The 15499-nt window shown below is 41.8% G+C and overlaps 1 protein-coding gene across 13 annotated transcripts in view; it reads left to right on the top strand.

The window, feature by feature from the left end:
* Positions 1-15499, top strand: part of CTBP1 (C-terminal binding protein 1) — a 248331-nt gene that overhangs the window by 177253 nt on the left and 55579 nt on the right. The gene's annotated exons all lie outside the window — the stretch shown is intronic.

Here is a 15499-nt window from a genome sequence, read left to right as displayed (position 1 = left end):
AAAGGGGAGGGTGGTGGTGGTGATGGGGGGGATGTGAGGCGGCAATCGGCCCCCGCCGCCACCGGCAGCAGCGGTAGCAGCAGCACCGGGCTTTGTGTGCCCGGCCCCGGCGGGAGCGGGGCTCCCCTGACGGCCGCATCGCCGGCACAACTTTGCCTGCGAGCTGCTGGCGGTCGCTGGGGTGTTTGAATAAAAACATAAAGAGGAATAAAAATTACAGGCGAAGCGGGGGAAGAAAGGGGAGGGGGGGGGCGCAGCCCGGCGACTGGAATTCGGCTGCGGGGATAATTCCTCTTTCAATAAAAAAGTGAAACGGCGCTGAAACTGAATTCAGAATGTGAATTTGGGGGTTCCCCGCCATCCCGGTCCCGTTCGCTCTTGAGCTGAGCGGTGCCCTGGCTTTTAGCTGCCGAGAAATGCTGGTAAAGTGCCACGGAGGGGGGAAAAAAAGCTGTGCTAATATTTCAATAAACAGGAAGTTTAAAAGCGGCGTCTTATTGCTGTAAAAAGTGTTTAAGGCCTGGCTGTAGAAATGATTTTGCTAAATCTGCGAACGGGTTATGTATCAGAGAGGTAAGGCTCTCCTCCTAAATTTGGATTTATCTTCTTCTTTCTTTCCTCTTCCTTTTCTTCTTTTAACCATGTGCTAGCAAATGCATTTATGGATTGCTGCTGGTTTTTAAGGTAACATGAATAATATGCATGGGGTGTTGTTACAGCTATGTGCCTCCAGAATCGCTTAGTGTAAATTGTCATGTTAATTCGAAGGTGCTTATTTTTTTGTTGTTCCCCCAGACATAAGGAGACAGAATGTCGATTGTGTTTATAAACATGATCATTTGTAAGCAAATGATACCGAGAAGAAGGCTACAAAGCAGAGAGTAAGCCTGTTTGCCGTGTAGATACGAGTCAGTCTGCTCTGCTGCTTTGTTTTTCTCTAAAATAATTAAATTCCAAAGTCAGGATTTCAGTCATAGTGCCCATCTGGGCAGAATAATGGGAGAAAACACTGCTATTGGGGGTGTTGTTCTAAAATTTCACCTGTTGTAACTTAATTTAACAATTTAATATCCTCTTATATTTTAATAACTGTTGTCCTTATCAGGAAGAATGTTTGCTTTTAGGCCATGGCGGAGCAGCTAAAGATAATCATCCCTTTAGCCTCGTGGAAAATAATGAGGCCTAATAAACCGAAGTGAATGTCCACTTCTTTTCCCACCAAATTAAAATTAACTATAGTATTTGCCACGCACATACGTGTTTCAAGAGCTCTGCATCAATTCCTTCTCCTGGGTCTTAGGAGATGTAAATGTTCTTATTTAGCATTCGAGCCCCTTGGCAAGTAGCATGATGCTCTTATTAAAATATTTGAAACCTCATTATTGTGTCCCACTAGGAGGGGAACAAGAAAATACGAAGAAAAATTAAACATGTTTCAATAATTTCTGTTGTAGATTGAAAGCCCATTGAGTAACACTTTAAAAATCTATATATTTTATACATCAAAAGGGTTAAAATGCTCACTATGAAGTAGACCATGCTAGTAGGAAGATAATTGTCCAGTGCATCTCTTTGTTCTGTGTTCTTATCTCTTTTATCTATTTTTAGCTGTGTGTTGGTGAAGCAGGCATGTAAAATCAGCAGCCCAAACTGCTAACTTTGGTATCTTCTGTAACATTGCTTTTTATTGACTCCCAAAAGCAGCAAGATTTCAATATTAGGATTCCTTAATGTTTGTCAAATAATACCCTCTTTGGTTTATTATGCAAACCAGCCTGAGAGTAAGCCAGGGACAAAATACTGTGTCCACTCGTAATTCGCTAGCGTTTCTGAAGCCAAAATGAAGCAAACAACCCTCTGCCCCCAACCTGCCGTGGTTTTCCAGTCTGAACAAGAAATAGGTGTTTATGGGCTGTCTGTGATTCATAAACCGATGAGAGAAAATGAGAAGGTTCAACTGTTCCCTCATTTTTGTCATCGTTAATGTGAAATAGTATTTGGGACGTGAATGGAGTTTCTCCGTGTTCGTTTGATGGCATTGAGGGCATGAATTGATGTAGAGTCAGTGTTATGTTTTCTGTCCTTCTGCAAACACCTCCTAACCCCCCAAATAATGTAGATCCTCTATTTCTCCATCAAGGGATGTGTTTTTGCCAATTCAGTAATGAAGTAAGAGAGTAATAATCCTGAGAATTGCTGTAGTCATATGCTCAGTAGCTTAGTTTAGTCAATGAAACTGCTATTTTGAAATGAAACTACTACAGTCACCTCTGTGAATTTTTCAGTTCAGTTGTCATGTGTAGTTAAGGAGTAGCAGGCGCAGGCAGCTTTTGAGCACAAGTATCCTATGTGTAATAACCTCCTCATCGTAAATATTGTACACGCTCTGATCCTTTATCATCATGTGGAGTTCCTGATAGCGTGACAAAACAAATTACAAGTGCCCCTACGTTTGTCAGTTTGGTTAACTCTCGACTTGTCCTTCTGCATAATAAAGATAAATAGCATCTGCCCTTTGTTAAAAATGTGCGACGATGCTTCAATTTACTAATCTCTCTGTTTCTAAGAGTTATTGTTTTGTTTACAATGTAAACAGAGCGGGCAGTACTTGGCTAAAAGTGTGATCCCAGAGATTAGCATTGGGCTGGATGCTGCGAAGCGTTATCGTACAGATGCAGCAGTGCACTCGCCAACGTGTTGAAACATAAAGTCAATCCCTCTGTATCATAAGAACATCTACTGCAGGTTGGTGGCTAGGCTGGGTAGTCCCTTCTGGGGAGAAAACTGACATTATCCCAAAGTACCAGTTCACATGAACACCATAAGAATGGAGTTAAAAAAAAAAAAAGCAAGCTTATTTTACAAGAAAATAGTTTGAACAGCAGATAAGTGTGTGGAAAGACACAGATTTAAATGACTCCTAAGTAAAGACGCCGAGAAGCAACATGATCTTTAATTTGCTCATGTGAAATACAACCCTCGAAACCATGCAAATATTGTGGACTACAATTGCTTGTTGCCATTTTGTCTTTCCTAACCTGCCATGCCTTTGTAATAACTATGTTTCTTGAGGCTTATCTGCAGGGGTTGGCTACTTGTGTGTTAGAGACCTGCCTTTAAGAGTGGTATTTAGGTTTTCGCCTCCCAAGCCAGCTGGGAACATTGATGAGGTGATACTCTCCAGCATGTGTCAAGCTTTCAAATCCCGTAGCAGTTGGCAGTATATAGCAGCACAGCAGCCTCATCTGAGGCTCCCTAACCTTCTGGCCTCATAATTATTTATTTAGTGAGAGAGTAGAGATGGAGTTACACTTTTAATACATGTCCTAAAATTTAAGGTGAGGATAAAAGTTGTAGTACATGGCCCTTTAGCCTTAGTTCCTCTGCTGCACGTGCTTTCTCACTCCCAGACAGCGTAGCAGTGGATTTACAGTTTGGGAAGGCAGAAGTTCCCAGCTGTGTTTTTTGGGTCTCTTTTCGCCTCTACTGCCTTGAGAGCAGAGATGATGATTCATTTATATCTGTGTATTGATCAGGAAAAGATAGCAAACATGCACTGCAGATAAATCTAAAATTAACATTTCCTGCTGCAATACAACCCTTTGCTCCCTCACCAGTATTCCTCTGAGAGAACTGAGAAGTGTAGCAGCGCTTCCAGTTGTGGTGGGCGTTTTGGGATTTCTGAGCTGTGGTTATGATAGGATCTTTTCCAATGCACAGTAATCCTCAGCCCATCTCCCCAAGTGATTAACGTGCTAAGAAGTGTTTTGGGAATCTGGCAGCATCAAAGTGTTGGCTGGCTGAAACTGATGTATGCCCTTATGCAATGATATTGAGGGGAGGGGGAAGGGGATTAAGTGTCTCAAATGGTTTATGATGTGAAAAAGGGTGCTGGGGAGTCCCTGGATTTGGCTTTTTTTAGGTGCTTCTGCGGCCTTATCCTTTGATGTTTGGCCTCGGTTTGATGGTTGAAATGAGTAAAAAACTTCACATTGTTTTTAAACCTGACCTGTCCTGTTCCTCGGGGAATATGAGGCAGTCTCTGGGCTTGTCTAATGTGTGCTGCCTCGTAGCTGCTATCTGCGTCCTGGCTGGGGACAGGGAGTATCTGGAGCACAGCGTGCCTCAGCCGCACCCTCAGGCTCTCCCTGCCAGCAGCGCCGGAGCTGGCTTAGCTGGCAGAGGGACAGTGACCCAAACCCAGGCCTTCACCTCTGTGGTGCTGCAAAAGTAATGAAATAATAATGAGGGGAAAAAGTTCACATGGTAAAATTCCAGATAAAAAGAAATCACTCGAAGCCTCTCCTGAAAAATATCAATGTATTAAATGAATAAGTTAATTATTTTTTGATGTGCAAAACATAATGTGCTTATGTTTGCTATAGCAGAGCAAGAATTTAATTTTTGAGGAAGACTATTATAAATTAACTTCTCTTTTATGAAATATTTTTGTCATTTCATCTCAGACACATCATCTTTCCTGTATCATTATTTCATTTACTAATTAGCCAGTTTGTTTCTAATCAGCATAATTGAAAATTGACATTGTTTGGTTTTTTTAATTTTTTTCTTCTTTGAACTAAACATTGCTAGTGCTGTGGGATGTTTCATGTTGGTATTTGTGTGTGTTTATATATGTATGTATACATATGTATGTGTGTATATATATATATGTAAAAGGAAGTTCTTTACTGTGAGGGTGGTGAGGCACTGGAACAGGTTGCCCAAAGAAATGGTAGATGCTCCATCCCTGGCAGTGTTCAAGTCCAGGCTGGAGAGAGCCTTGGGTGCCATGGTCTAGTGTGAGGTGTCCCTGCTCATGGCAGGGGGGTTGGAACTGGATGATCTTAAGGTCCTTTCCAACCCAAACCATTCAGTGATTGTATGATTTATTTTGGACGACTGTTGCTCATCTCTGCATTTTTGTCTTTTATTATACCTGCCTTTCTCAAGGGGCCTTTGGGGGACCTCCTGTGCAGTATACCTGCCAGGGTAGTCAGCCAGGAGAGATTCTCCACAGAAAGCAGAAAAAGCTGGCTTTGGGGCTGGGGATGATTGTTCAGAGTAATCACAGAGTTGAGGTTTCAGTAGAAAGCTTTTATTTCTGGTACACACAAAGCCTTTGTAGTATCGGTATTAAAACTCGATCTAATGTAGTTATATAATTTTGCTTTACACGAGGTATTTTAAGGCATATTGTGATAGTTCTATTTACAGGTCAGTGGCTGTCCCTTATCTGCGCCCAAATCACTTCCAGGGAGTTGTGTCACCACCGGCAGGGTTACATAAGTCTGCAGTGAAGGTTGCTCATGCTTTCTGATGCTGTGTGTGTACCAGCACCCGCCAGGTTCCCCCCCACTCCTTTTAGTCTTTCTAGGGGAGCTCTGATGCCAACTCAGTTGTGACTGGAGTCACAATTCCAAATTCCTTATGTGGACGTGCACTAATGGTCTTCCCAAACAGCCCTTATGATCTTTTTTTTTTTGGATAAATTCCATCTTCTGCTGTTGTGCATGGATACACCGTGTGGTAAGAGTGGTGAGAGGTCTGTCCCAGCGGGGCATGCTTGGAGCTTTGTCATGCAGAACATGACAAGAGCATAACTGTTCTGCTGCCTTTTAAAGCAAGCGTTGCTTTTGCCACCTTCTGTGCTTGGTTGACGTGACCTTCAGAAGCGAGAAATGTCTGTAGTTGGGAAACCACCACAGGCAGCGCAGTGCTCTGCACATCTACCTAAACATGTCTGGGTTTGTGCCAAAGGGATGTACAGATGTCCAACTTATCCATGTTGGACAGTGTTGTAGTTTAACTCCAGCTGACAACTAACCACAGGTCAAGTAGATAGTGGTTGAGGAAAGGTGAGTTCTAGAAACAGCCAAAGAGTTGTCCTGCTTTCTGTTGTGCCATGTCAGAGCCTCTGAAAGCCAGGCTGACTGCGGTTTCTGCTGCCATGTGGCAGATTGTTCCTCTCTTCCACCCTCCAAATATGATCAATAAGAATTAGCCCATGGCTGCTGTCTGATGGCAGCAGGAATGGCAGAGCATAGTTTCCAAGTCTCTTCCTGCTGCGTTCCCATCCAGCTGTATTCCTTCCCTATGGAGGAGCATGCATCGAGTGCCATAAAGCCCTGTACCTGGCCAAGCAGAGGATGGCAGTGCGCTGTCCTGCGTGGTGCTCGGCCAGTGCAGTGCCGACGCGGAGCTCGGAAGAAAGCCAGGAGAGGAGCAGCACTGCGGGGTGCTCTCACCATCATCTACTACACATACGTTTTTTTCTGCACTCTGCAGAATGTCATCGTAGCCCCTGGGTGAGTCAGAACTTGGGAGAATGAGCCAGAAAGGAGCAATAGGGAGATGAGTGCTCTCCAGTTGGATCGGGCTGATCTGCAGGAGGATTTGCAGGAAGGGAGCGCTGCCCCAGGCAGCTGTTAGTCATACGTGCAGTCAGGGAGAGGTGCTGCTAGGGGCTGACAGACAGCAATGACTTTGCTATTAATGCAGATCCCAGTATCTTTAATTTATAATTTCAGAATTTCTGTTGGCTTCTGTGGGATTTTTACTCGAATATGGATTTTTCAGAATTGGCTCCCTATTTTAAGCCAAACTATCCAAAATTACTGTTGCTTCTTGTATATTTGCAGCACGGCACTCTCAATCCCACACAGAAAACATATGGCTTAGCAGAAACAATGGTGTGGAGCACTTCATCAAAATTCCCAGATGAGTCAAATTTCATTAGATGGTTGCAGCCAGTTTGTCTCTTGCTGAGTGCGTAGCTTTAGTCTTTGCAGAGTCATGCAGGACAAAAGTGTTTCGCAGAGATAACCACAAGCCAGTCTCCAAACTCTTCAACTGATACTTAAGTATTTCTTCTCTTTAATGTGTTGTACCAGATATGTTAAACTGTTTATTTTCAAGCAGATAATGAGCGTTTTCACATTTGTGGTCTACCAACCATCTTAATGCATGTCTAGTGCTTCACTGAACAGTATTAATGTGTATCACAACCCTTCTGATGTTGTTGATTTTCCCATCTGTATAATCAGCGTTACTGAGAAGTGATCTTCGGTAGTTCCCTGTTGCGTGTGCATGTTCCCATGCTGACTGGAACTGGCTAGCTCAGTCTTTATCTTAATATACTATATCTTGACTAAGACAGGTTATAAAGATACCAACCAAAGCCACTGCAGCATTTTAGGTATTTTTTGCATCCTCTTCACGCTCTCTCCTGTGTGCTAAAAGTCTGCCTCTGCTAGTTGTGCTCCTTTCCTAGACTGCCTTGTGCCAGGATTATTGTCTTTCATTTCTCCTACCAGCTTTTGCTGTGAAAAGTCTTCATTTTGGTTGGTTTGTATTAGCTTTCGGGATCCTTTAAGATGAAAAAATGCGATATCAATTTTCAGTTCCTCTATAAACAAGTTACTTGCATCTGGAGGACTTACTGCCTTCACCCTCAATCAGGATCTGAAGTTAATACTGCAGGTGCTTTATTCCTTGGTTCTGTCATGTTTCCGTTGATTTTTCAGCTCCTGCAAGACTGTCAAAGCCTATTTGACTTGTGTTGAATGTGCAGATAGTTCTCAATGTGGAATCTTTTCTTCTTATCCTAAAGCGGCTTCATACATCTGCTCGACTTGAGATTCATGGTCAGCAGTTTAGCCACCAAAGCACTACTCCTTTGTGAACTTTGAACGCAGCACAGCCAGGCAGCAGACTTTAATTTTTCTTTATTTTTACAAGCAAAAGCACCATCCAAGAGAATAACCTTTTATCTGTGTGGAGCTGGATGTATTTTAGCCACGCCAGTCTAGATAAAAAGAATGTCTTGCATTTTTTAAAAGCTTGTGGGAGGAGGCTCACAATAGAGGCTCCATTGTACTGTTAGTACTGAGCGTACAGGAAATCACAAATTAGCTATGACGAGAGTATTGCAGGGGAGTTTTAAGTTTACTTAATTCCCATAGTATTGTATGGTTTGGAAAGGGTTTCACAATACATTGCCTTTTGGGTTTGGTTGTGTATGTTGTTTGTATTTGGCAGTCCTCTGTTGGAGGCTTTCTCTTGCCATGTCTTTGTTCAAAAGGTCTCATGTTTTGAATCCTGGAATCCAGATGACTTTCCTTCTTACTGTAAATCCAGAGGCATACAAATACACTTGGTATTTATCTCGTGACCACCCTGCAGCCATCTAAAATTTAAATCTAGCATTATGTATTCAGCAGTGAGAACTATCTCCTTGGAGCAAGCAATAAAAAAAGGATTTTAAGTAGGAATTTGGAGAACAGTAAGCTGCAGGCACAACTTTTCCTTTCCTAGCAGATTTTGATCCTTCAGGATGTTGAGTTACTCAGCTTCCAGTTGATATGGAGGGGAATTGGAGTGGGCTCACAAATCCATGGGATCCTGGCTGCATCCTGCATACTAAGCCCAAGCTATTACAGGATCAACCTTTTGTTAAAATATTGTCCAAAGATTGGCTTGGCTCAGTACCCGCAGCGGAGGAACAAGTTCTGTCACTCAGTTGAAAGAACTAGGATTATGAGGACTCTCCAAAATCATGAATCTTATTTTCTTAGTCCTGTGAATAAAGTGCAGAACAGTATGTTGCATTGAGTTGGTAATCTTGAACCTGAAGTACTGTGAATTTTAATTTTGCATTTGTTTTCATGACTTTGCTGGCGTCTTCCCTCTGGACTTGTTTTCAAGCCTGTGAAATTCTGCAGCGTTGTGAGCTTTGTGGCATTCTTTTTTAAAAAATACATTAAAAACCTAATCTGTTAACAAATACAGAAACAGAAAATATATTCTTATACCCACAAAGAGTCAAAGGGGGAGGGCGGGGAAACCCCAACAAATCCCCCCCCAGAAAAAACCCAGCAAGAAATTGAAATTAAAGTTTGGGGGAGGGGTTGACTGTCCTGAGGAAGCTGTCTTAAAGAAATGATGTCTATTTTGATGTGTGGTAGCTATTGAAATTCCCTGAAGATTTATTGTCAGGAAGGGATTTTTTTGGGGGGGAGGCGGGTACAGGAAAAAATGCTCTCAGAAATCATCTCATTCTCTCAGAGATTTTTGAGGAGAATCTGTAAAAATTAGTTTTCATTTTAGAAGATTAATTCTAAAAGGGATATTAAACTGTGATTATTATAAATAGTAAACAGTAAATAACTTGTCTGTTAAATATAAGATTTCTTTGATCACAGAAGTGCTCTGTGGAAGAAGCAGTCCATGAATAAGCCATATGATACCTGGGAAACTGCTCGCATTTAATTAAGGACAATTTTAAATCAAGTTAGTTCAGCTAGTGCAGGCCTGTTTGAACTCCTGTTGAAGTATAAACTAAGCTTATTTCACATTTGCATTAAGATAATTAGGAATCAGCAAACCCAAATCAAAATGGGGTACTTTGCTATGACTTTATATTGGCCATTTGTGTTCTAGTTTGTAGACTAGAGCGTAAATACAACTTTCTTGTGTGGGATTCATACTTCTATAAAAGGAACTTCCATGAACCCCTATGTTAGGAAATGAATATCCTACGTGAGAACTGAATCACTTTCTTGAAGATCTCTTTTTTGTTTTATTCTTTTGCTTATGCAAGACGTTTCTCATTACTAAAAATCTTAGATAAGTACTGAAGTGGTGCAGAGCTGACCTTCAGGCCAAGCTCCTGGTCTAATTATTGACAGGAGAATTGGAAGAGAAGAGGGCAGCTGAGACAGCAGTGCTGGCACACATCTTCAGTAGCAGTGGAACAGCACAGATGATCTTGGTAGTCTTCTCACACCGGTGAATATCCTTAGGAGTAACCTGGGATAAGTCCCTTCATTTTCCTGTGCCCAGTCCCACCTTGCATTCAGTGCAAGTGAGCTTACCTGGGGAAGCACCTTGGGATCTGTTGGAAACCACCACATTAGAGTGGGATTTTCTTGTAAATGGTGCTCCGAGTAGGTGCTTGGTAGAGCCTGTTTGTGTCTTGTATCCCAGGGAAATGGTTTGGGAGGCAGCGTGCTTTCCGTTGTGAACTGAATTAAGGTAAATGCACTCAATAAAAGGACAACCTGTGCCTTGACTGAACACAGCCCTGTACAAAACATTCTGCTGTGATTGAAGGGCTTCCTTTTTTCAGATTAGAAATGTGCTTTTCACCATTTAAGCTCTTCAGACAGCAAAAAAAACCAAAACAACCCACTACTCCTGTATATCTGAATGAGGAAGTTGTATTTCAGGAATTAGCTTGACAGGACATGCATGAAAACAAACCAGCAGAATACTGGGAAGTGATGAGGCTGCAGCTCCATGTGCAGTGCACTGAAATATGGGGATGTTATGCACTGAGTGCTCTTGCTCCTGCTGAGATATGAAGGCTTGGAGCAGAGACATGATTGCAAGCTATTTTTACTTAACAGTTGAACTTTGGAAGAGGAGAAGTAAGGGATAATTTCTTTCAGTTTGAGTTTGCACATTATACAACTATTAAAAACTTCAAGATGACTGTTAAGTAAAGACAGCTACTTGAAGTGCCAGATGGAAAAGAGCAAGAAAAATGCCTTCTGCTTAAAACAGAAAGGGAATTTTTGCTCGTTTTGTTTTGGGGGCTTCTCCAGTCCACACAGTTGCATGCTTGGCTCTCCCCACTTATGTTTAATATCTTTATTAATGATCTGGACAAGGGGATCAAATGTATCCTCAGTAAGTTTGCACACACCACCAAGCTGGGTGGGAGTGTTGATCTGATGAGGTTAGGAAGGCTCTGCAGAGGAATCTGGACAGGTTGGACCAATGGCTGAGGCCGGTTGTGTGAGGTTCAGCCAGGCGAAGTGCCGGCACTTAGGGCTGCAACAACCCCATGCAACGCTCCAGGCTTGGGGAGGAGTGGCTGGAAAGCTGCTGGTGGAAAAGAACCTGGTGGTCCCCATTGACAAAGCTGAGCATGAGCAGCTTGTGCCCAGGCAGCCAAGAAGGCCAACAGCATCCTGGCTTGCATCAGAAATAGTGTAGCCACCAGGGCCAGGGCAGTGACCATCCCTCTGTACTGGGCACTGGTGAGGCTGCACCTTGAATCCTGTGTTCAGTTCTGGGCCCCTCACTACAAGAGACATTGAAGTGCTGGAGCGGGGCCAGAGAAAGGCAATGGAGCTGATGCAGGGCCTGGAGCACAAGTGTGATGAGGAATGGCTGAGGGACGTGGGGGGGTTTGGTCTGGAGAAGAGAAGGCCCGGGGGGGGACCTTACTGCTCTCTAGAACTACCTGAAAGGAGGTTGTAGCAAGGTGGGGGTCGGTCTATCAAATAATTAGTAATAGGACAAGAGGAAACAGCCTCAAGCTGCACCAGGGGATGGTTATTGGATATTAAGAACAAATTTCTTCCCTAAAAGGCTTGTCAAGCACTGGAACAGCCTGCCCAAGGCAACGGTTGAGTCACTGTCCCTAGAGGTATTTAAAAGACATTTAGATGTGGTGCTCGCGGACATGGTTTAGTGATGTGCTTGGCAGTGTGGGGTTAACAGTTGGACTCAGTGATCTGAAAGGTCCTTTCCAACCTAAACCATTTTCTGATGCCATCATTCTTCTGTGTTGCTTTTTCCATCATGGGACCCATTCAGGTATTAGATGCAGAGCAAGATGGGTTTTTCTTATGTTAGTGGTATGACAGAATGCAGGCTTCAAACAACATTTATCACATGTACCAGGTCTGCATCACAGCGTCGGGCTGCATTGCTGAGCTTGGGACTGCACTTTTCTTAGTTCCTACTCACAGTAAGTGCTCTCACGGGCACTGCAGACATTTCTGCTTTTCTGGAAATGCACGGGCTTTTTCAAGCTGTCATGGTTTGTGAGATATGATACTGGCTGTTTGGTTTGGATGCGAGACCCCTCCTTGATTCATTCCTTTGCAAAGCAGTCGGTCATCTTATTCATCTTATTACATCCATTTTATGTGGAATGTAGTTCAAGGCCAATGTTAGTTTGTAGATAACTTGGAATAATGGGAAAATGTGAAAAATGTGGAGTATTCTTCAGTTGGCTAAAATTTTAAAAGGGCGTTTTTTCCTGCCGGCATCTGGAAGTCAGCCAGGTGAAAGTTAACATTCCCACAATACCTTTTCTGTGGAATAATGGGCAAGTTCAGGGCAGCATTCTTTCTTTCATTTATGTAAACAGGGTGTGCTGGCCAAGGCTATGGGAGAAGTGCTGCTGAACATGAAATTGTTGCTGTTTGCTCTCCCAGTTGTTGCTCTGTTCAGAATGATTTATTTATTTTATTATTGTGCTCCTGTTTAAATAACATGGATCTTGCGCTCTGTTCCCATTTAGGATCTTGCCCAAGGCAGTATTGTACGAAAAATCATCGTGCTCTACAGATGATTTCATACATGGTAGTGAAGTGGTTTAGCAAGTACAGAACTAACTTTCAGAAGCTTCCAAAAAGTAGAAAGATGTTTGTAGAACAGCAGAGTCCCATTGACAACAGATGAAAAGAGGTGAACTGATCTTTCATTTCTCTCAGCTTTGCAAGCCCTCATCCTTCCAAAACATAGCAGGAATAAATTGTCAGGGAAGCGTGGAGCTGGGTGTGCAGGCACTGTCTGCTCTGTGGCTGGCTGGCAGCTTTCATTTGCTGCTGCTCTGAGTAGGGGTGATTTTGTTATTATTAAAGATTGATAGGAATTTATTAAAATACATTTTTCCCTGTCAGAATTCATATCTTTGTACTTTCAGAGTTGCAGAACAGTTCACGTACCGCAAAGGTTGCAAAGTGCATAACTGCATGTAGAGTTTTATTGAGTAGGAATATTCACTGTATTTTAAGTGGGTGTGTAGATTTTCTTTATATTAATTTTTTTTTAGTATCCTAAACAGGAATCTAGTGTGTGCTGCCTCAGAGTAATAGTTTATACAATGAAGAACTCTGCAGATACCGTGGCCTCTCCACCCAGATGAATTATCATTTTTCAGCTTCTACATAAGCTGCAGTGATGCTGCCGTAGTGAGCTCTGCACAACCTCAAGTAAAGGTTGGAGAAAGGTAGTCAGAAACACAGGGAATTTCAGAGATGCTAAATATTTACAGCAACCATCACATCTAAAAATTCAATTCTTAGCAAATTCTGAATCGACAGAGGAAGAAAGTCTGGTGAAACCCTTAATCTTTCATGCTATCGGATTGAGCTGGAATGTGGCCATATAAGTATTCCCTTTCATCCACTGGGGTCACTGAGGTCCCTACACAGACTGAAGGTTCATTTACTAGAACCTAAAAATCATTTAATGTAAACTTTGCATTTTTCCATGCAGTGTGTAGACCCATTGTCTTATAATCTGTGTGTTTGCATAAATATGAAGTCAGTAGGATGGGTACAAGCACTTGTAATTTTCTGTTTTCTGTTCGTGCACAATGCAGCAAAACAGTAAAATCCAAAAGCTCTAAAATGCATTAATAGTGGGATTTTCAACTTGCAGTTCTGAGACCATAATTTTTCATCTGTTTTAAACCTCTAATGACTTTTAATATGTTTTCTAAACAGAACAAAATAGGAAGAAAGGCACTGTTGCTTACTTGATAAAATAAAGACGTATTAAGAAACAGAAATTTATTGTCCTGTCTTCAGTTTGTAGTAATTTAGAACACAGGTTTTATGGACCTTTTAGTTGGAGGTTATTTATTTCTCTAGGTTATAAAGAACAAATATTTCAACTGCTGGTTTTATTGCATGTAAATGTCAGTATCTTGGAACTGGCTATATTTAGATCTGTAGCATTCTTTTCTGTTCAATATTTCTAAGCTCCCTTTCTTGAAATAGGTCTTGGCTTTTTCCACATACAGATGCATACATGTGTGGACCATATACATCAATATCTTATGTATGAACTTGTAATTTTGTTACTGTAGTACAAAAAGGAGTAGCATCTCTTTGTCAGTTGTGAAGTTGAAGTTGCTCATACACGTATAAACTGTTCATTACATCAGATCCCTATGTGCACATGGTTATGTGAGCTGCTTCTGTGCAGGTGCATACCTGCTCCTTCCTCATGCGTTGCTCTGCAAGCAGCTCTGCTGGCTGATGGCAGAACCCCAGAACAACCCAGCATGAACAAGGAACAAAGCAAGACCTTAGATAAAGTCACAAAATAAAACCCTAATGAGAGATGTGCACTGAATAGTAACTTGTGCTTTCGGTTCGGCCAACTGTGAAACCTCCCTAGGAATTGCTACTGTTGTCGAGTGTTCCCTCCTTCCTAATAGAGGTGTTCTGTGTGCTGTTTTTCTTGTTGACTAGAGAATGACAGCCTTTAGGAGTATTGTAATGATGAAGTGCCATTAGCTGTAAACCATTCACATCTTAAATTGCATCCTTTGTTGTGTTCTGTGCTATTCTTGTAAAATAGTTGGGTATGGTCAGGATCTTGATTTCCAGCACTTCTGCTTTCTTTTTATTTTCTTGTTTTGTAGGTTTTTCAGGGTTGTTTTTTTTGTTGAATTATATGTATTTCTGTGATCAGTTGGCATGGAAACATGGCTCCTTTATAGGCCAGTTGCTTTTAGCATTAATTTGCAGGTACTTGGTTTTGAATGTGAAAATGGAAACCATTTATGTTCTTCATCATTCCCCATCATTAATACTTGCATGCTTTCCAATGCAACATAAATTATCTTTCCTTCTGTCTTAGATGGGAAAATGTGCTTTTTTTTAAGGGGGGAAAAAACATAATACTCTGCTGTACTGTATTAGAAGTCAGTACTTTATGTAAAAACTATTTTTATAGTTATAACTTGATAGAATCAGTGAAGCAAAGACTAACGCCAAATCTTAGTTTAAGCACAGAAAGTATGTAACACTTTTCAATAATGCAAAGTCACACCACTCCATTTCTTTTTTATTAATGTATGTGTTAATGTTACCCTTCCTTTTGTCTCTCAGAGCGCCCTATTTTCTTGTAGGGGGTTGTTGGATTTTACTTGGAAAAGGTTAGAGATTTGCTTTGATCAGCACTGGCAAAAGCGGGGGAGTCCTTTCATTGGTATTTTGTGACTTTAGTTAGTGGAGTTTGCAGTTTCTGCAATACCTCAATACTGGCAAAAGTGAACTTGAAGACTTTTTATAACTCCTGCAGCTGTATTCCTGGTGACATGGTGGTACATGATGCTGAAGCGACTGCTGCATGGAGAAAAACAAGCGGCGCTATCCCACGTCTTCGTTGTGAAGAATAGACTCTTGGTGTTTGTTCACATTTTTAGACGTTTGAAACTGTATCTGAATACATACGATTTTGAGTATAGATAACTAAATACCTAATTTAAGACCTGGTATAAGAAGGTGCAGACTGTCTGCTTTCGGTGTAGCTGCTTTCACATTCTTTAGGATGAGATTTAACCTCATTGTAATTCCCGATAGCTACAGACCATTGTCTGAAGAGCTTTATACACATGGGATATGCTGAATAAAAATAAGATTTGAATTCACTTACTTCAGCTCTTACTTCCCCATCCCATTCC

Source organism: Strigops habroptila, chromosome 7, assembly GCF_004027225.2.
Source record: "Strigops habroptila isolate Jane chromosome 7, bStrHab1.2.pri, whole genome shotgun sequence".
NCBI lineage: Eukaryota > Metazoa > Chordata > Aves > Psittaciformes > Psittacidae > Strigops > Strigops habroptila.
Note: the sequence above shows the minus strand (reverse complement) of the source record. Positions and strands in the feature narration are given on the sequence as shown.